Source organism: Phalacrocorax carbo, chromosome Z, assembly GCF_963921805.1.
Source record: "Phalacrocorax carbo chromosome Z, bPhaCar2.1, whole genome shotgun sequence".
Taxonomy (NCBI): Eukaryota; Metazoa; Chordata; class Aves; order Suliformes; family Phalacrocoracidae; genus Phalacrocorax; species Phalacrocorax carbo.
This window is the reverse complement of record NC_087548.1, coordinates 82,268,057-82,288,982: the sequence shown is the minus strand read 5'-3', so window position 1 is coordinate 82,288,982 and position 20,926 is coordinate 82,268,057. Positions and strand designations below refer to the sequence as shown.

Here is a 20,926-nt window from a genome sequence, read left to right as displayed (position 1 = left end):
GGACCGTAGCCAGGACTATGTATTTCCATAGCCATCCCTCCACCAGCGGATCATAGAAACATAAAATCATCTAGGTTGGAAAAGACCTTTAAGATCAGGGCCAACCATAAATCTAACACTGCCAAGTCCACCACCAACCATGTCCCTCAGCGCCACATCTACACATCTTTTTTAAATACCTCCAGTGACGGTGACTCCACCAGTCCCCCGGGCAGCCTGTTCCAATGACTGACAACCTTTTGGGACAAGACATTTTTCCTAATTTCCAATCTAAACCTCCCATGATGCAACTTGAGGCCGTTTCCTCTTGTCCTATCACTTGTTGCTTGGGAGAAGACACCAACACCCAAGATGAAGCAGCTATTAGAAGCTGGGGTACCTCTTCAGCTCTTTCAGCTTCGCAGACCTCCAGATAGATAAAATGCAGGCAGAGGCTCACCTGCTGGGGATATATCTCTGTATGCTGGGCTGTGCGTTTGCAGGAGGGAGGAGAAGGGATGGCAAGGTGATGAGGCGTGTGTTCAACAGAGCTGCAGGTGTGAAGCATCCTCCTCCCCAGTGCAGGGCCACAGCTGAAGAACAGCTACTCGGATGAACCTGAGGTCTGAGGTCCTTCAGTGAAGATTACAGCGCTGGAGGTGGCAGCACCCATCTCTGCCGCACATGGCAGCACAACTGTTGGTCAGCTGGGAGGTTTGTAGGCTCCGGAGAAACAGGGCTGCTGCGGAGGTAAGGTGGCTTCCCCCGGCAGGTGGCTCATACTGACTCGGACAGTGTGTGAGCCGTACCCTAAATTTCCTTCCCATTCCCCCTGGTCCCCAAACCTCCTTAAAAAGCACTGGTGAACCTGTCTGGGAGAAAACAAAGCATCAGAGTTTCCTGACATATGGCCATCTCCCGGGGGAAGACCATACGGACCTCTCAAGTCTTTCAGCTAAAGAGCATTCAGCAACCCATTTTCTGTTCACAAACTGCAACCGTCCCTAACACATACCCCCACGCGAAAGAAATCCAGGCCCAGCAAAACGCCTGTTCGAGCTCCTAAAAACCAGATAAGACTGGTTAGACAGTGTTTATTTTCTGGCACTCAGAGACTGAGTCACTCTCCCTTCCTGTGCTGCCTTTGTTTCGGATTAGGACATGTGAAACTCATTGCCAGAAGTCATCACTACTGGGAAACTACATACTGGGAAACTACATATTTTATTGTTGTTTTTTGGACTCACGTGACCTGTGTTATAAAATAGCTACATAGAGAAAAAAAGAAAAAAATAAAACCCAAAACAAACAACAAAGGCAACAGACATGTCTTGGTAGCTCATGGAAAATACGAGCGAGGCAACAGTTGCACAAGTGTTGCCTCAGGGTGCTCTAACAAGAAGTTGCCCTCTTGCTCTCCCCTCCTTCCCGGAGCCTTGTGACAGCCCACGTGCGATGTGTTGGCACAGGGGGAGGGCCAGAAGGCAAGCCTGTGCAGTAGAAACAAACTACCTTTTTCCCATGAAAAAGCAATAGAGGAAGGGATCCGGCCGCAGCTCTGTTAGCCCTCACCAGCCCACCCGTCATAAAGCCCACGGGGGCATCACTCCGCAGCTGGGGCAGCACAACGGAGGTTTCCTGCCCTAAAGCTGTGGCAGATCTAACAGTCCTTCCCCGCTCACTGCCTGCAGGGCAAGCTCCGAGTGCCTGCAGGGTGGCTTTGCAGAAAAGGGATGCTCATCTACTGTGAACTGCACTGAAGCCCCTAAAAAAAGAGAAAAAAGAGAAAAGCCAGATTGCGCTGAGAGAGTTCTTGCGTTTCGGTACTGAGTCAAAACCCAAAAATTTTGTGTTAAAGTTTGATCTTTGTTATTGTTTTCCAATGAAGGCAAATATTGAATTAAAATAATTATATCTAAGGATCTGCATGTTTTCTTCTAAAATAGCAAAGTGATAATTTGCCAGTTTTACGGAGTATTTTTGTATTTTCATTGTTTCAGCTCAGAAACACACCAGTTTACAAGGTGTCATGAATCTACATAATTTGCAGTTTCATTTGTACTTTTTAAAGGAGATCTTCTACAAGACTTTCTTTATTCAGAAGTTCTTTAGACAGTAACAATATTTTGGCACTACTAGTATAACAAATGATCTTGCAAGAGAGTTGTCTCATGATTTACATTTCTTCAAGTCATCTTCTGTAGGACGCAGTATTGCTCCTTTCCACTTTCTTCCCAAGATGTATAGAAGTGGAAAGCACTGAATGACAAAATCTGTGCTCTAAACCTCACAGCTAAAACCACACGGTCTGCTAAGGCATTTCTGTCCATCCAGGGCTATGCTAGAGAGGTCTGGCTGTTTCTTTTTCCGAAAAACATAGAATTTGGGTAGGCATTCTACGCTTTTTTCCCAAATAGAAGGACGTGCTTCTCAGAAGGATATTACTGAAGTAAAAGAAACAATAGAGATCAGGAAAAACATCTTACTGTACCCAGATTCTTATATGTCCTCATTTAAAAAATGATCAGTTTTTGAATCCAGCATTACAACTGTACTCCTCTCTACAGACAAAAATTAATTTCCTGGGCAAGCCTTATAGTAACTGTGAGTTTATACTACAGAGGAATGGTTTCCTTGCTACAGGTAGGATCTCGTGCACCTGAATTCACACTTATTACGTACATATAGACCATCTGGTAAGTCATATTTGCGCACTTACAGAGTATAGGAGGGATCCTAAAACTCAGCACTAGCTAAACTTACCACTATTAACACCATCATTTCTGGATTTGTGTCCAGCAGAGCTGAAATGTCACTCCCTGACTTACCACACCAGTACTGTAATTAAAGTTTCAGAGGGAGTGAGAGCCTGATTTGGAGCAAAAGGAAGGATAAGCATCTAGTTTTCTGCTCTGGGGACTTAAAAACGTTTGAAAACCCCTCTATCCCTTACATCAAGAATTGTATTTGTGATTAATTCTTTGGGCAAAGTTTTTTTTGAAAGCCATATTCTACTTCTTTTTAAGTGAAGACAGATTTGTACAGGCCAGCACCATGACAGGCTTGAATTTGTTTTGCAGGGAACAAGTTACATATTTTAGTTCGTATTTTTTGGCTTTTACTTTGAAGCTGGAGAGCTAGATGGTGTAAACCAAATATTGTAAGAGAACCTTTTTGCCTGGAACATACTGAAAACTCCATTAAGAATGCATCTAATTAAAACCGCCTCTCAAATCACTGAAAAAAAATGTTATTTCTCCTTCAATTATTAAATTGCTATCCATGTCTCTCTGGAATACTAAAGCCTTTGGATACTGATTTAGTAAATTTTTGGCCAAGTTATTTTTGGGGATAAGATAGGTGAATACGCTATGTAATTTTAATTATCATTTTCATTAATAACCACAGAGAAATTATAAGAAACGTGAGCTTTGTCTTCCACACATTCCACAACCCCAAATACCACACAGAAAAATTACTGGTTTGGATATAAGCTGCTAGAGGAAGTATTATGTCAACCAATGTACTTTCCTTTATTTCAAGTGAGTTATTTAAGCTTTCAAGAGAAAAACTAACTACGCTACTGAGGTTGCTAAACCATTTCAATTTTCTGAAGCAACCTTTATGACTCAACGTTCTGCTCTGCTCAAATGTTTTATGTTTGTGAGAAAGAGAGATCAGAGTTTGGTGAGACTGTGCATGAAGATGTGTGAAGGGACACTATGGGGGTTAACGGCTATGCCGATGACAGAACGGAACGTGTGCGTAGCATGTCCATGGTACTTAATGCACTTAGCAAAAACCCTTAAAGATCTCACATTTTCTAAGCAGCCTTATATTGTTAGGTGCCTGCTGGATTACGCTCCTGGGGCCAGTTGTAGAGAGGAGGGCTGGATTCTGGGTTTAGGCGCGAAGCACTTCAGGCCTACCTGACGTCTCCTACACGTGCCTAGCATTCAAACTGGAGATTTGAAGGCCAGCAAGGTTAAAGCAGTAGGGAAACGTTGGACCTGGTGAGAATCCAGCTCCTGTTTTCGACCTGGCCTTTTCTCAGAGGTGACGGCTTGCTGAAATGATGCCATTCACCCTCAGAGACCGAAGTGGTCCTCTCCAGATGCTCATGTACTCCTGGGTTAGCAGCACTGAGTGTGCTGGTAGCACTATGAAGAAAATTAATAACACTAACGCATTTTCAGCCGTGTAAGTAAACATCATCCAGTGTTCCAGCTCTTTCAGACTTACTTGACAAATCCTCCACCTCCACATGCATTTACTATAATTCTTTGTTTTGACGGCCACTAAATCCCCAAACTTGAGAGCAGCTCTTTCTCTCTCTCTCCACGCGCGCTGCAGGGCCTCCTGTGGCTCTGTCCCTTGCACCAAGCTGGTCACCAGCAGAGTTACACAACAGAGAGTGCGTTAGCTGAAAGTGGGAAAAGCTTCAATTACCTAAATAGCTGAAGGTCTAAAAATAGTTTCCCAGCGCCAGCTAATACAGCCACCGCCAGGATCCCGGCTCTGGCTTGCAAGGAAAGTGCTGAGTTCCACTGTGCATTTATGAATCTGCAGAAAGAGTCCACTTTAAGTCAGTAAAGTACCCAGAACATCTGTTAATTAATTTCTCTACATTACATAAGGCAATTACATGCATTAAAGTGTTATAGCCATCAGTGGATTGGGTGTTCAACAGCAGAAGTGCCTTTGAAGTAGTACTGCAAAGTTACTTCAGACCTTCCCCCCAAAGTCTGCTCCATTTAACTTCTCAAATAAGAAAACCAACAGGTAGGTTAAAATATAACTAGCAGAAAGGCAAGAATTCTTATCACTGGGCGCAGTGCCAATGGAAAAAAAAAGCAGCCCAAAGTAAATCTCATCAGTCCTGCAACGATGAAAATCAAACGCAGCAGCTGTTTGCCTGGGAACAGTCTCTCAACACATTTTGATTTCACAGCACTGCATTAATCTTTTCTAGAGAGCAGACAAAAACAGCAGCTCTCCTTGCAGATGGGGTGGACTGTTCTTCCCTTCTGATACAACCCAGTGGCTGCTGTAACACCGACGCCTTGCTTGGGACCACGCTGTGGATGCAGCGTCATGGGAGAGGGAAAGGATGGCCACAGCTGTGGGGATCTTCAAAGTGAAAGAAACGAAGTTATGCACTTTAGGTCTGATTATATCTACTAATGAAAAGCAAATTTTAAATTAGTAACAGAACATTTGCTTGCAAAGTACATAATTAGCCTTTAAAACCCAAAATGCCGTTGGATTTAAGAGCTCAGCTAGAGGCAGGAAGGATTATGTATTTATGTTTATAATGTAAACATCTATAGATACATTAGGGGAAGAAAGAGAGCTGCCCTCACGCTGCAGATTTGTGTATAAGAACTGGTTTTATGCCATAAGGTTAAGTCAGCAGAAAAAGTGGTGTCATTAAATCAGTGAAAATCTCCGCTAGAAACGTGTCGTTTTGGTAAACTACTCCAGCATAATCACAATTTCTCTGCATTTTAAATTGAAAAGTCTTCCACTCCTGAAATAAAGTGATATCACAGAATAAAGTTTTTAAAATGTTATCATTGCTTCTGTAAGCATGCTGCCAAACATGGATGTTAAAGCTTAACGTGTGATGAGGCATACTAGAAAGCAAACAAAACACCACATTTTCTCTAAACGACAATGATTTTGTACATACGATCTCAGTTCTTAAAATGATTTTTTTAAAAAAATACAATGGCTGTACCAAATCAAACTGCTGTGCAGAAATGGGGAGCTCTCTGGTTAAGAAATATCAACACAAGTCAAGGAAGAATGTATGCTGGTATTCTTTCAGATTTTTAGTTGTAAACCTACAAAACTCTTCACAAATATTTTCAGCATTTTCTGACAAAGAATGGCAGAGTAAAAATAGTAATCTTGACCTCTCTGAATAATTTATTTTGGCAAATTTAGGTGGGTTTCATTCACCCCTTGCAATATAGTACAGCAATTTCAAGTGGACACTGTAGGTGCTACAGCTTTTGTAGGAGAATGTTGAAGTTGAAACAAATTTAAGTTTTTTTCTATCAATCTCAGTTATATCTTAAGTATTCTAATTACATGAAAAAATATTAATTTCGTAATATTATCATGTCATAACGTGGTGCTCATAAGTCCACTGCAATTTGTCAGCTCTCTTGATATCACATTAAAAACTAAAAGCCAGATGCACAAAATCTTAAAAAATGCTACACAGTAAAATGAATATTCTGAAATATTTGGTATTCTGTGAAGAAAAAAGTCTCTTGTGTGTTAATTTCTTATGTAAAGAAAGTTTCTACGTAGCTGCATCTGACCATCTGGCCAAGGCAGAAAGGCTGGAAATCAGAGTCATAAGATGCCACTTCACTAGTGGTAATGGTTTTCTTCTTGAATTCTTTAGAGCTATTCTACTTCATATTCTATTCACTCATGCAAGTGGCATTTAGTTTCTGGTTTTTTTAAACCTGGATTTTCTACTACTGGTTTCTTTTATCTGCCAAGATTTTTGCATGAAATGCATTTCAGAAGATAACGGTGGTCTCAGCTGTGATGATTCTTTAGGAGACTAATTGCAGAACAATTCTCCTGCTAATAAGAAGGGCGAATGTCTAATTTCTATAGCTTTCTATGGGCAGTGAGGATAATGCTAATGGGAAGCAGCATCCTTGCAGTGTCAGCTTTTACATTCACATTGTTTGCATTCTCAGTGGTTGTTTTTTCTGTAGCGTTTTCATTTTCATACATGCACACTCTATATGAAGAAAAGTCTGACAAGTTGCATATCAGTATGTTATGGAAATATCACTTTTTGAGAAATATATGCAGACATAAACAGGAAAATCCTGTTGCCTTCCAGTGAAACTAGCGCACATTTATCTGTTCATCTGCAGAGACAACAAACACAGAATTGCTGGGAGTTGAATAAAGTGCAGAAAATAGCGATGTTCATAATTACAGTTTAAGCAAGTTTCCATTCCCATTGTTTGCGCTCTGAAAGACAAAGAGATACAATTTGAAAATTAAAGTAAGTCTTGCCACCAAGACACTGAAATAAGTCATTGAATCATCTGCATATGGACGATTGATCGAAAGCAAACAATTCCATGACAAATTAAGGGCTATTTTTTGCTCACTTACTACTAAACCAAAGTGTGCTATTTTTAAAAAAGGGCAACTGTTACACAAAAAGGCTTCCCTTGCCAATCTGTCAATGCTTAGTTCAACAGTCGGGTGTACTTTGACATCCAGATCACAATATTTCATTCTGCTGTGCACGTTAATTCAGTGTGTCCGGTTGGGTTTTGGCCACCAGCTACACACCTCTGCTGGGGTACTTGGGGTCAGCCTGACAATCACAAAAAGATATAAAATGCCTATTATGTATGAGAGCAGAACTGAAAAGGTGTAAAAGAACACAATCTTACCTAAAATCTAGGCTTGTTTTGCAGGTTGTCCTGGTTTCAGGTCAAACCGTGACAAGGTGCCTCCCAGCTGCCCCAGTCCTGATCTACCTCCACGCACTGAGGCTTGCAACTCAATTCGAACCTTCGGTTTAAATTTTCCTGACTACTGGTCAATGTCAGAGACTAGAATATGTGAATAAACCTGACGAGGGCATCTTCCATCCTTCTGAATGAAACAGGATCAATCACACGCGTCATTCCTGAACAACATTTGCCTAACCTGTTCTTCACAACTACAACATGCCTCCAGTGCTCGGCAGCTTTCCTGCACAGTACTTCCTTATCCCTAAGGAAGAATCTTAACTGGTAATCAAAGCTCCCTTTTTGCAAGTTAAACATTGCTTTCTGATGTATTTCCCATCCCTATGGGAGAACAGACCGTCTTTGGCTTTTGCAAATATTTTTTTTATATATTGGAGGGCTTACTTTGTCTTGGTGAGGTGAAGTTGTAAACATTTTTTATTTTTCCTCTGGAGATCTTTTATTCTAGGTCTGTGACCAGGTTGCTACTTATTTGATTGTCTCCAAATTATTTTTCCTCCATGCGCGGTATCAAAAACATAGCACTGCCATGGAAACCTTGAAGCACTGAATGATGAAGAAGAAAGATTGTTTCACCTTACTCTCACAGACTATCCTCTAAATTCACTCCCAGAAGAGTGCTTACTTTCTCACCCGAACAGCACTGTTGACTCATGCAACCTGTGGACCACAGTCATTCCTGGGTCCCTTTTTACTAACTCGGTTGCTCTTCCTCCTGTGTTTGAAAAGATGACGGTTCCCACTGAGATGCAGTGCCCTGCACTTGTCCTTGTTGCCTTGTATTCACCAGCTTCTCAGGACCAGTTTTAATGCTAAGCCTGTCTACACATTCTCATTCTCTTCCAGCTTAATATTACCTCTAAATTTAATGATCATACTCTTATTTCATCATCCAATCATTAATGCAAAGTATTGATGAGTATCACACAGAGGTCATATTCACTAACTTCAAGCTACCGGATTCTGGGAATAGTTTTCCAAATTGCACCGAGCCCCTCAGCACCTACAGCTGACCATGCTTCCTCAACAAAAAACACATGAAACAATACAACAATTTTGTACTAAAAGCAGAAAGTGTAACATCTGCTGTTTCTATCTGTTAAGAAAGCCGTCCTTATTTTCAAACGTGGATATTAAGCTGGTTAGACATGATTCGTTCTTGAGAAATCTGTGTTGGCTGTTATCTCAGCTCCTTGTTTTCTTCTAGGTACTTATAAACAGCCATATTTGTCTAGTGTTTCTGCAGAATTTTCTGGTAAGCTGCGAGACAGTTTGTCATCTATTCCTTTTCTCCCTCTTTAAAAATTAAACAAGGTAGACAGCAGGTTTTTCCTTTTTTTTTTTTCATCCTTCCATCGTTTTGCCCATCCTCCATGGGTTTTCAACAGTAACTGCAAACGCCACAGAGATATCAAGGTATCATGAATCTATCAGATATCAGAGATATCAAGACACCATGCAGTTCCCAAACTGTGCTGTCATGAATTTCAGTATACTTGAACTTCACCTAGACCACACTGAAGACGGTGAGTTTTCTCATCTCAGGACAGACTCTGTCCTCCAACACGAGGCCGCCAGTATGCACTGCATAGTACAGTGGTCCACGCTGGAGCTTGCTGACCTGCACGGTCCTTGTCTGTGTTAAAACACCCATTTCCCCTGTGTCACTCATCAACAGTAACCATATAGTCAAACCCACTGCCACAGCCACGAAGCAAATCTCAGTCACATTCTTCGTGCCCTGGGTAGGAAGAATTATCCGTCTTTTGGACTCTTGTGACTCTACAGTTCATGTAAATGGATAAATATTTTAAGACTATTGCATCTCTTTCCACAATCTGCTCTTTTTAGAGGCTTGGGGGGGAAAGAGATAATGAGCCTGCTCCTCATACTTTCCTAGGAAGCAAGTTTTATTAGGTAATTGTACAGCTTTCTTGCCGTTTGGAGTCCATGTTGTGTTAATCATGGGAAAGAATAGGAATAAAATAAAAATAGAGTGACCACCTCCTACAGGAGACAAGTCTATGGTAACTGGTACTGTCTGGTAACATTTCAGCCCAGAGATAATAGTTGCTCCCATCCTCTGCCTAGTTATCAGCTATTTAAAATTCCTCCTTAAGCAATGCCTGCAAGGAGTTAATCAAGAATTCAATGAGAAAACACTGGAGTTTATTTTCATGTGGGAATATGCCAAATCCCACCTTCACTCTCAGACTTGGCAAGATAATTTGATCCAAAATTAATTTCACTGGAACCAGTTAGAAGTGAACATAAAATCTTTTGCATGAGGGAGGACTTTATTCATCCGAGGCTTTCAAATACAACCAAATGACATAAATCTCTGATCCTCCAAGTCACTTTTTCCTCTGTTTGGTCTGTCTCCACTATAATGACTATTTTCCAGCTGTGTTCTCACATTGGTTCTGCCTACCCAGACTTTCCACATCGATGAGGAGCCTGATTTCTGCAAGGCTGAGAGAAATGGTTTGGCTGAGAAGGAAACCAGCTCTCTGCATAATAACAGTGCATATAACTAATCAGGAATTTGGTGTTCTCAAATGATGCTGAATGGGCAAACCTGATCCAACCGTAGTAAACTTAAGCCAGCTGCTAGCAGGAGTAAGTGTCTTCGGAGGAAGAGGAGATAAAAGAGGAAGGAGAGACGTCACTGCACAGCAAATAAACAGGGGTCCTCTTGAAGGAGAGACAAGGCCGGGTCCAATCTGATCTGACAGATCATGAGAAGCCTGGTAGAAGTCAAAAGGGAAAAGCTGGCAGGAGAGCAGAAACCAGCTACACTCAGAACTTACTTCACTCTTAAAAGGAATGTTTATCATATAGTTATTAAAAAAGGCAGAAGAATGAAAAATCACCACCTTTGCAGGGTAGCATATCATTTCATCATGTTTCTTGATTTTATTTATGTTCGAAGGGCCGTTGCACAAACACCTATTTACAGGATGTCAGCAGAATTACTTGGAGCCATTCAACTATGGAAGCTGTTTGGCAGATCGTTGGCACATCCTACTGCTGGAGATGGGCAATTAACTCTGTTCTGTATTTCAGATGTAGCATGAAGGCATTGGCCGATATCTTTATATGCTGGCTGTGTTGAGTGATTGGATAATGAGAAAAAAAAACCCAAACCCAAAACCCAAAGCAATAAAAACACTGTCACGCAGATCTTTTTCTTTTCTTTTTTTTTTTTTTTTTTTAAAAAAAGATCAACTGCATCACAATATACAAAGTGTCTGGTCTTGGTACACTAAATGGATTATGTTAAAATATATTTTCTCTGATTTCCCTGGAGGGAATTTAAGAACTAAGAATAAAAACAGTTTCATTTGGCCTTGGTCTTTGTTCAGCATTAGGCAATCATGACCATCTGCTTTTGAATGGAGAGGTTTGATGGAGAAGAAATGCTGTGATTCTGGCCTTCACATCTCTAAGGGAGGGACAGTGCTCTGCTCAGGTATGCATATCAGCCAGGACTCCTTGAACTCCCACAGCCAGGCCTGTTGCAGGCTTGCTCTTGACTCCATAGCCTCACAAGATTCTTTCCAGAATTCCAGATGCTCCTTTTCAAAGCCAAACGAAGGCAGAACACGCTGGCAGAAAATTGGACACTTTGCTTTTGTTTGTGATAGAACCTTGTTGTATCTTCTTCCGCTACATCGGCACTTTTGATAAAAGCAAGCTACCCGTGCACCAAAAGTGGTTAGCTTTACATTATTTCACAGGGAAGGCTGCCAGGTTAACTCTTCCGAAAACAAAGTCCTGGCTGTGAACGGCAGGGACAGGGCTCATGTGATCTGTAAGCAAGCTAAGGAAGAGGCCTGTCAGTCTAGAGGATGATGTGAGCCACACCAAACGTGCGGTGGGTTTTGGACCCAGCTGTTTGCAGCTGGAGTTTCACTGATAAGAGGTCCTCTCTTCACCAGCCTGATATCAGCCCTGAGTGCAGAGAGGAGGGACCACTTCACCCCAGAATCACTGGAGGATCCCAGAGAATGTTTCTCCTCAGAGTCAGAGCATGGATGCAGAAAGCAGCCAGTGTTAAATAAACTCCAGATGTCTGAAGGGCTTCTCATGCCTGTCATTTATGGGCAGTGTCCAGTAACACCCTGGTACCTCCATCCTGATAAAGGTCCGTGAACAGCTCTTGCCTGCGGCACAGGCTCAGACACGGCAAACTCCAACAGCGTTAGTCACCTTTCTTGATAAAATTCCACAAGACCAGACTGTTCTTTATCCTGATCCCTCACCTTCCAACTAAACATGTCTGGCCTCTTACTGAAACATACGTTTCCTATATGAGCTATTTTTTTGTCCAGCAGTAGATCTAACCAGAAAAGTGCACAAAGCAGGACACAGATGCATCTGGAAAAGCACCTATTTTAATGTCTCAAGGGTGGCACTAGCCTGATCCTAGCTGGTGCAAGAATAGGGCCTCTTTAAAATGGCAAAGAGCAACAAAAACCTAAATAAAAAAAGCCGTGGCACACTGTTACAGGGAGTAGAACTTACCAGGGTTCTGAAGAATCAGTGCTTAGCAGCTTTTTGAAAACAAAAGTTGTTTAATCTTAATTCCTTCTCAGTCACTTTCATTAGTACAGAGCATAGAGACAGAACTATCTAGAATTGTATTTTCTAGCCAGCCAGGACTTGTTTTGTCCCATGTGATTCTACACAAACCATTTGTGGGTGTAAAACAGTGACCATAACCCAACAAAATTCTGAAAAATCTCCCTTAAAAATGAAAAATACTTTGCTGCAGTTCAAAATGCACCGGCTATTGAGCCCTGCTTGCATAAGGTACATGCTGACACTAGTTCCCCGGACGCTGGCAACACAACCACAGCGCAGACAGGCAAAAACAGCTATTTTGACTCACAGTTTGGGAAGCAGCAAATCATTCATCTGAGTGAGAAAGAGAAAGAAAGTTCATGTGCTGAAGCAGCAGGGAGATGCTCTGTGTTTTCTTCTGTATTTCTTAAACAGTTCGAGGAGGTATAAGCTGCTTAAGTGCTTAACCTTAAGTGCTGTATAGACCTGCCAAAAGCGATGAAACCTTGAAAAGGAGGGGTCGGACCTACGTTTGGTAAAGTCCACATGTATTTAATTCTATAGCTTTTCAGTGCCTGAATGATGACTGATCTTATATAAACACAAGAAATATCAAAGAAACTTAGTAATGAGGCATTAACTAAGGAGCCTATCCTTGCATTGTGGTTTCTTGGTTAAATAAGCTGAATCTCCCATTCCACTAATTGACAATCACGTCAGTTTTTCCACTCTAAGTGACTAATGGAAATTTGAATACCACGCATGCTTGTTTGCCTGAAGTTTGCTCAGCATTGCATGATTGCAAAACATTTGTATATTTAGCCTTTAATGTATTGATTTTTCTTGTTAAGCTTTGTTATTCAAAGTCAGCAAATTCTAGGCAGAAGCCAGCAGTGGGATGATCATCAAGGTACAGAGACCTCACAGCCCTTGCCAGATTCATGGTGAGCTGAAGGTGTTTTAATTCTGAAGGGAAGCAGAACCAGGTCAGAGAACATTTGCCAAATCCCAACTATCAAGGTTTTGGCAACAAAATATGTCAGAAGTGTTAAAGAGAAAATCATCTTTGTACCTGTAAATAATCTGCTATTTATCAGAAAATTGGAGGTTAGGAGGTTGTCCCTGACCATTAAAAGGTATACGAAGGTTGGCTTTTCTTTTCAGACAAAGATGCCAGGAATTTGCTTGCATCTTGATAATCTCCTGACAGTATCTGAGGAGTTTTACAGCCTGAAAGTATGTTATGGACACTTACACAGGTTTAGATCATTCAGGCACTGGATAAAATAATTTTCTTTATCCATCTTCTGTGAGGATTATAGGGAAAGAGAATATTTTACTTGGAAAAAGATTCTTTTCCATGGTACATCAAAAACAGAGAGGGAAAAAAACTGAGAGAACAGAAAAAGATTCTCTTCCTACTTGCTTTTAGCAGCAGTGACCCCCATTCGGTAGTGGAACTTGGTGACTAAATTTTCAGTCATCGGAGCAGCCTGGTAAGCCTTTGCATCCCTGCAACTTCAGCTCTTTGTGAGTTTCATCGCGAAGTCTGATGGGGTTGTCTGTCGTCTCTGGGCAAGTCATAAAGTTGGCAGCAGATATTCCAGAATACCATCTACTAATTAAGTTTGTTTTGTTTTTTTTTTAACTATCAAAACTAGAAGATATGTGGAAAAGTTTTGAACATAAATTTATCGTATACTGGTGGCAAACATATATCCTACTCTAAATGCTGCATAAAATCTAAAATTAACATAGCATTCAAACCTAGATTCTTGAGTTTTGGTAAAGAAAAAAAATATCTCCTTTTCATCCTTAAACTTTCTGGATCATCTTTGCCATTTCTGAAGTATTGAATCTGCAGGATGTGGACAGCAAATCAGGGACAGAAAAGATTATGGCCCACAAAAGAAAACAGCAGAAGGCATTTCGTGTGGAGCAGCACCACGTGGCAAGCTTGGTATTTCATTTCCTTCAAAATGATTTGGGCAGCCAGATTAAGAAAAGTGCTAAAATTACCTTATATATCAAATGGGTGGCATGTCCTCCCGATGAAGCTGTCTAGAGCTTTATTCGTTATTTATCTGGGAGAGCACACTCTGACTCTGTAGATGCTGAGCAGGCTGCCACTGACCTTCACCCTGGAGATCATGCTAAAGGGTTAATAACCTTCCTGGCTCAGCCAGGCTGGGGACAGGATAGACAGTGACTCTCCCGTGCTCAGCAAATACCGGAGGAAAGAGGGCTGTTACAGCAGGCATTTTGAAAAATAAAGAGATTTATGTTGTAAGCTCCAAGTAAAATGCACTGGCTAAGACGTGGGGTTGGCAAACACTTACAAGAATGTATTATTGTTGATAATAATTTCATTTTGTTGATTAAGAAAAGAGTTGCTTTCTATTTAAACTATTTAAGTAAAGGCTAAACAGGTTTAGTCAGTGCATATTTTCTATGGGTCATTCTAGATTAATCCATTCTTTTCTTCCCCTATCTCCTCCCCTACCCTCAATAAACAACAGAAAAAAAAAGAACCGCACTGACAGTTTTAGCAGTTTGGAAAAAGCAGGCATTTTCCAAGCTCCTGGGGACAGATTTTACTCTCCAAGCTGGGAAAAATGCAACACAGCTTCACTGTTATTTCAGCAGAACACCATTAATAACTGAGAATAAAATTTAGCTCCTGCTGTTTTGTGTTTCTGAAAGAAAACTGTTGCCTTTTTGTCTTGTTTATTCTTAAAAAGTTAAAAGGCAGTTGAAGCTTGTTTCAAAAAGTTGGCTACAGAGGAGCAAATTTGAAAGCTGGATTTTCATATGCCTTTTCTGTTAAAGTGTGGGATTCAATAGCAAAATCTAGCCCTAAATCAAAGCATAGATGTGTTTTTCAGGGTCCTAGTATAAGATCCTATATCAGTTAACTAACTCTAAGCCCCTATAGCAGCTTATGATTCTGTGGTACAGTCCTATTCGGGGTGAAAATAATAGGAGATATTGGTCTAAAAGTTCATCTACTGATTTAAAACCCATACTCATGACTAAATCCTGTAAGCCTTGATCTGTGCTGACCTCCATCATGGTGGTATCTACCCACATCACTGAAGGCTATTCTGGGGTAGAAATTGCAAAAGAAAACCTTCCCCACTCTTTGGGCAAAAAAAAAGGGTGAAGATGCAGAAGGACGTAAGATCTGGTCCTTGCACAGAAAACCATTTTTTTTTTGACATAGATACCCAATAAAAGGGATATGGAGGAAGGACTGGATGTTTCTTTGGCCAAAGCATCAGGCTGATGTGCAGCAATGATGCTGGTGTGCAGAGAAAAACTGTGCCTGACTCACCATTGCTACCTGCTAAGGAATGGGACCGAAGGTTTCTCTGAACACAAACAAAAAGCCCCCCAAAATGGGGCTTGTCAACAAGCACTCTGCCTGCTCAACTCCCTGCTGCCTACAGTGTAATGCAAGCCAGCGTTGCAGTATATATTTAAATACAGATATTTCTGAAGCCGTGTGGAGGCTTTATATAGGTTATCTGTATCACAACAGAAACTGGTTAGGCGTAGACAATTGATGCAAAGAAACTAGTGCAATTGTGCTATTGCAAGCCCATCGGCGAGTGACAAGGTAATGACTATCTCAACAAATTCACACTCTTCTGCAAACTTCACAAGGCACTCAAAAAATGTTGTTTTATCAGGCTTTAAGAACAGCAAAAACAGAAACAAATGTTATAGGTGCATATTTTCTAAGGTATTTCCCCGTCTCTCTACCTCCTTCCTCAAGAAAAGTTTGTATGCACCTCCTCTGCCTACAAAACCATACCCTCAGTCTCAAAAACTATGAAAACTATCAGCTGCTCTGTCTCCTAGGAGGTGCAATTCAAAATGCAATCGGATACCACCGCGCTACCTACTTCTGCATTTTCACACAGATGACACAGCTTTGCCTCAGCGGACGCTGCTTCGCTGCTCCTTCTTCTTTGGTTCCCACCCTGCCAACCACCAGGCATGGCACCGTGCTCCCAGACGCAGCTTTTTGCAAAACTTCATGTCACCGTGAAGCTTAAGCCCACGGCATTGCAGATTGCTGTTCTGATTCACCTAATCCTGCGCAGACCGAAGTGCTGCAACTGTGAGTGGCTGGCAGGACTCTGATCCCATCAGGAATTATCCTGACAGCTTTCCCGTGAAACTAGCACAGCTGAGGGGATGCTTCGGAGAGCAAATCCCTCGCTGGCAGTCTCTTCACAGTAGTCAGGCCATAGATGTGCTCCCTTTGGTGGAAGCCTGGCTGCAGGAGGGAGGAAGAGGCTGTCTGAGAGCACCACTGAATTCCTGGAATACAGATTTCTCAGGGGAAGAAAAAAATAAGATAAAATATGACCATCTTTGCCAGAGACAAACAACTCCAGCTGCTTCTCTAAGGCTGGCACAGGCAAACACGAAGGCTCAGATCCTTCCTTCAGCAGGATGACAAATGTAGAGGCTGACAGACAAAAAATAATACTACTGTTCCATCACCAATCCACACCTGGAGTCCAAGAAGGAGGAAGGGGACAGCGGGAGGAGTTCATGTTCAGCCATGACGAGCTCTCACTAAGCAAAGGCCAACCTTTTTCAGGTCCATCCTTCCCTGATGAAAGAGAGAAAAAGCAACAATAAAAGTGCAAGGGCTCATGCTGCAGCTGAGGGCACCGCCACCAGCTCTTGACAGGACCTTGGAACAGAGCTAATGGCTTGGCAAGGAAAATTAGCATACTTAAGGCACTCTTGTGTGACATTACAACTGCATTACCACACAGCAGACACCTCCAGATGCCAAGAGATCTGCACGCAGCACTGAATGCTACTGAGAGTCTACAGATCACTGAGCACCCTGGAAAATCCTTCCAGATCTTACAGAAATGTAGTAGTTTGGCCATGCTGATGTTGCCATGGGAGGTGTTCTCTCACACAGTGTCCCTCACAGGTTTGTTTCGAGGTGATGTGCATTGCCATTGCAGAAGTACGTGGGGGGCACATAACATATTTCACATGGAATGGTTTGAAAGCCATTACAGATAAAGGTGTTGCATTAGACAGATCTTCAAGACTGCTTTAAAACAACAGAAAGTGTTAATCATCAAAACTAGTAAAAGTTTAGAATAAGATGCTAGAGTACAGTCAGGGAGTGCTAAACTCAGCCCTTGAGTCAAAAATGAGCACGGGATTTTGAGAGAAAAAAAATTACAGCCGAATTACGAACTCCTTCACCTGCAAACTCATTAGACATACAGTGTTGAACATCGCAACGCACTGTGTCTGTTCCTAACACACGCCTCACACCGTCACCCTGTACATGGTGTGCACATTGACCCCTAGCAGAAACAACACAAAGGGGTCAGGATTTGGGTGGGCAGGTATATATTCACACGGTTGTAAATCTTCTGTCTGACAAAGTCAGGGCTGGCAGGGAGAAAGGCCAAGAGAACTACATAATGCAAATCCGGTACTATTTCTACCTGTGCAGGGACATATGGACAAGCCCAAAATATCTGGCCAAGCGCTTCCAAACTTCGTTCTCTGGTTTTGTTCAACTTCCCAGGCTGCTCATGGGCTGTGAATTTCCCAGTCCTTTTCAGCGGAGGGCTAACCTATCATCAATTGGTTTTACCACCTAAGCCATTCCCTGAGTTTAGTACTGCTTCATAGGTCTCCTTTCATATTCTTTCAGATACTCTATGATAAATTTCCCAAACTCTTTTTCCACCCTCCCCCATGAACTCCATTACAAGTTTTGCTCACATAGCCTAAGGAAAGGAAAATTGTTTCCTCTTCTTGCTCTACTACACTAAACAGCTACGCTTCAGCAGTACAAATGCTGAATGCCCTGGGACACTGGATCCCAAAAATATTTCACAACTTATGAAGTGTCTGTTTAGGGTATAAACTGAAACTGCTTCTGGCAAGTTCAGCTTGCCTCTGACAACTAACAAGTTTACAAAACTGAGCAAGAGTCTGATGTGGAAAAAAATGAAACTTTGTCTTCATTCACAACATATTCAGTAAAAATCTATTAAATGTAAAGGTTTGTTGTTAGGTAGTGAATTTTTTTTTCTGGTATAAGCAGTTTTCCTGGTGCTAGGATGGTTGAGGACCTCACTGGCCTATGAGCCTGTGAGAACAGAGGTCCACTTGGCTGGAAGTTGTTCATTAACTGACCTTTATACCTACATATGTGTGCATTATTCATACGAACTCACCAATTGCAAACACATTTTAATCTAAGGATTGCTCATCAACACTTTGCTTTGACTTGTTACTCGTGGGAGTGCAACTGTCAAATAAAACATTAATGAATTTTCAGTTTATAAGCGCTCTGATACTAGCACATTATTTGCTTTTGGCACAAACCTTTCAGTTTGAGAAAACAATGATATATGGTAGCCTGAGTACAGACGAACAAAAAACGTTCTCTGTGCGTATATTAGCAAAACGAAGATCCCTTTCAGCCATTTAAAGACTAATGAATCAAGTGTGCTATCATTTGGCCAGCTCTAGTGTGAAATTTGTCTGTAATTCTCAACTAACCACCTTCAAGTAAGACTTTGCTCCTATTTAAGTCATTAGCAAAACTGTTCTGCTGGCTCAGATCAGGCCCGGAAGTCACACATTTCTTTACTTAGTCAGCTGTAAAGTCAATGTACTTGCACTCCTACTGTAGAAAGGGATGTCTTACTGCCTCAGGATTTACTACTACATATATACATATTAAACATGCATCTGCAGTTAACCTCGCAAATTGACTGTTCAATACAACTATGAGTTGTACATCAGGCATGCCAAAAAAAAAGGAGAAAGAGGTACACTGACTCATGAGTAGCTTGTTTAATTTGCTTATTAATGACCTTATGCATGGCTGAGTGATTATTTTCTATTGGGCAGTGAGCTAATTTTTTTCAATAACAAAAACGATTCTTGTATGATTTCTTAAGAACTATTATTCTTTAAAAAAAAAGGAAAGCTCAGAAAACCTGCAGAGGGAGATTTAGCTAGACTACAAATGCTATTCCTACTGCCTGAGTCAATTTTTTAAAGATAATACAATAATTTTATTTAATAACACACACACAAAACATACAGCGTGTGATGAACCAGTGAGCAGTATGTGCCCAACAGATTTTCCAAAACTGGGAAGCAATGTCATTATACGTGTATATATAGACACACAGACACACACCCCAGTATATATAAAAATATATAGTATTTCACTATTAAAAATTTCAATTCAGTTATTCTAAAACTGAATAGATGTGTGTATGTGTATATTATTACAACTGGAGCCACAAGGTATCAGACTCTAAGAAGAACTTTCTTGTGGTTAAATCCCACCGTATGCACCGTGCCGCAGCCTGCCGTCCAACACTAAGAACAGTATCATTGTATACCTATTTAGTATCCATTAATATGTTTATGTAAACACAAAGTATGGGGCAGTGCTGGAGGAACAGCCAGTCGAAGAATCCTCCAATGAATAATTTTAGGTAGCAGAAATTTTCTCAGTAAAAGTGAAAGCAAGAATCAAACAAATCAAAGATGAGCAAAGGCAGAATCCTTCTGCTATCCCTCATTTATATCAGTTCCACTACATGGCTAAACATAAATAGTTTTCCACATGATATAGCAGGAGGTTAAATTGTAAGAAGCGACATTTTACGTTAGCTGAAATTTCAACTTTCTTAGAACTTCTTTTTTAATTTGTTCATTAAGCCTAGCTGGGTTCTCCCTATCTTCCTCCAGTACAGAAATCTGAGCTGTCTCAAGATTGTCCCAGACAACAGCCACATTTCCATTCCTAGCACTAGGAAAATTAAATTTTATTCCTCACATGGCACCTTCAGCAGTGGAGATGTGTTTTTTCCCACCATGTGCGATTGATGAAGTCACCAAAAATACAAAGCAATTGATACTTTTTCTAAAGGAAAAATAAGTAAGCCACATACCTGAGGAAAACAAAGAACTTGTTCACCTAAAGTGGGGCTTTTTTTTTTTTTTAATTCCTGGATTTTTGCTATTCAACCTGATACTGGAAAAATGAGGAAAATATGTCACTTTAAAAGGAAAATTAAAAATTCCAATTCTGTGTAGTCTCCAACGAGGACGAAATCCTGCTACATATGCTTTTTTAAGCTTAATTTTTTTCTGTGAATATTGTGCTCCAGACTCACATTTTACTGCTTTCTAGCTTGCAAAAACACTTCTTCAGGCCATACATCTCCAGCAGCTGCCTTCTTACATAAATACATTGACATGTCCTATTTACTGCAAATTCCCAAAGCAGAATGCTGCTAAATTCCAAATACAATCAAAAAAATATAAAAATACACAGGAATGGAGATGCACACGGTGTCTTCAGCCCCTCAGAGACAGCCTTTTTTCTGTCTCCATAGGCAGGGAGAGATCTTCTTTTCACTATGAAACTTAAAATTCTGATGAAAATATTTTAAATCATCTGCGAACATTAGTAACCGTGGTGTAGTGTCAAAGATTTTTGGTGTACACACACACACACATGCACATTTTTATTTTTCTTAAGCTGCGTTAACACCCAGGACCCCCAAAGCTTCACCCTCCACTTCTCTGAGGGGTCTGGATCAGAGCCAGTGTGAAGTTATGAAGCATCCTGTGGCCGCGCTGATGGGTCATTTCACTGTTGCAGCTTTCACTGACCAGCACGGACATTAACCAAGGTATTTCCACAGACATCCACATGCGAGGACACACCTAAACTAGGAGTTTTCCTAGGGCAGCCTCACCCCTTTACTCAGAGAGGTGGGTGTGGGTGCAAGGATGCAGCTGGGCTTGTGCCAAGTCAAGACGAAGAC

The 20,926-nt window shown here is 41.2% G+C and overlaps 1 long non-coding RNA gene across 2 annotated transcripts; it reads right to left on the bottom strand.

Annotated features, from left to right (window-relative positions):
• Window positions 1–1,184: 1,184 nt before the first annotated feature.
• Window positions 1,185–14,436, bottom strand: LOC135310524 (uncharacterized). Of its 2 annotated transcripts, XR_010370608.1 has the most exons (4): window positions 14,088–14,436; window positions 13,491–13,639; window positions 4,429–4,542; window positions 1,185–1,744 (listed from the first exon to the last, which is right to left on the bottom strand). It is a non-coding gene; the product is annotated as an uncharacterized LOC135310524 (long non-coding RNA). The 2 variants fall into 2 exon arrangements; XR_010370607.1 differs by having other exon boundaries at window positions 1,185–4,542.
• Window positions 14,437–20,926: the final 6,490 nt, after the last annotated feature.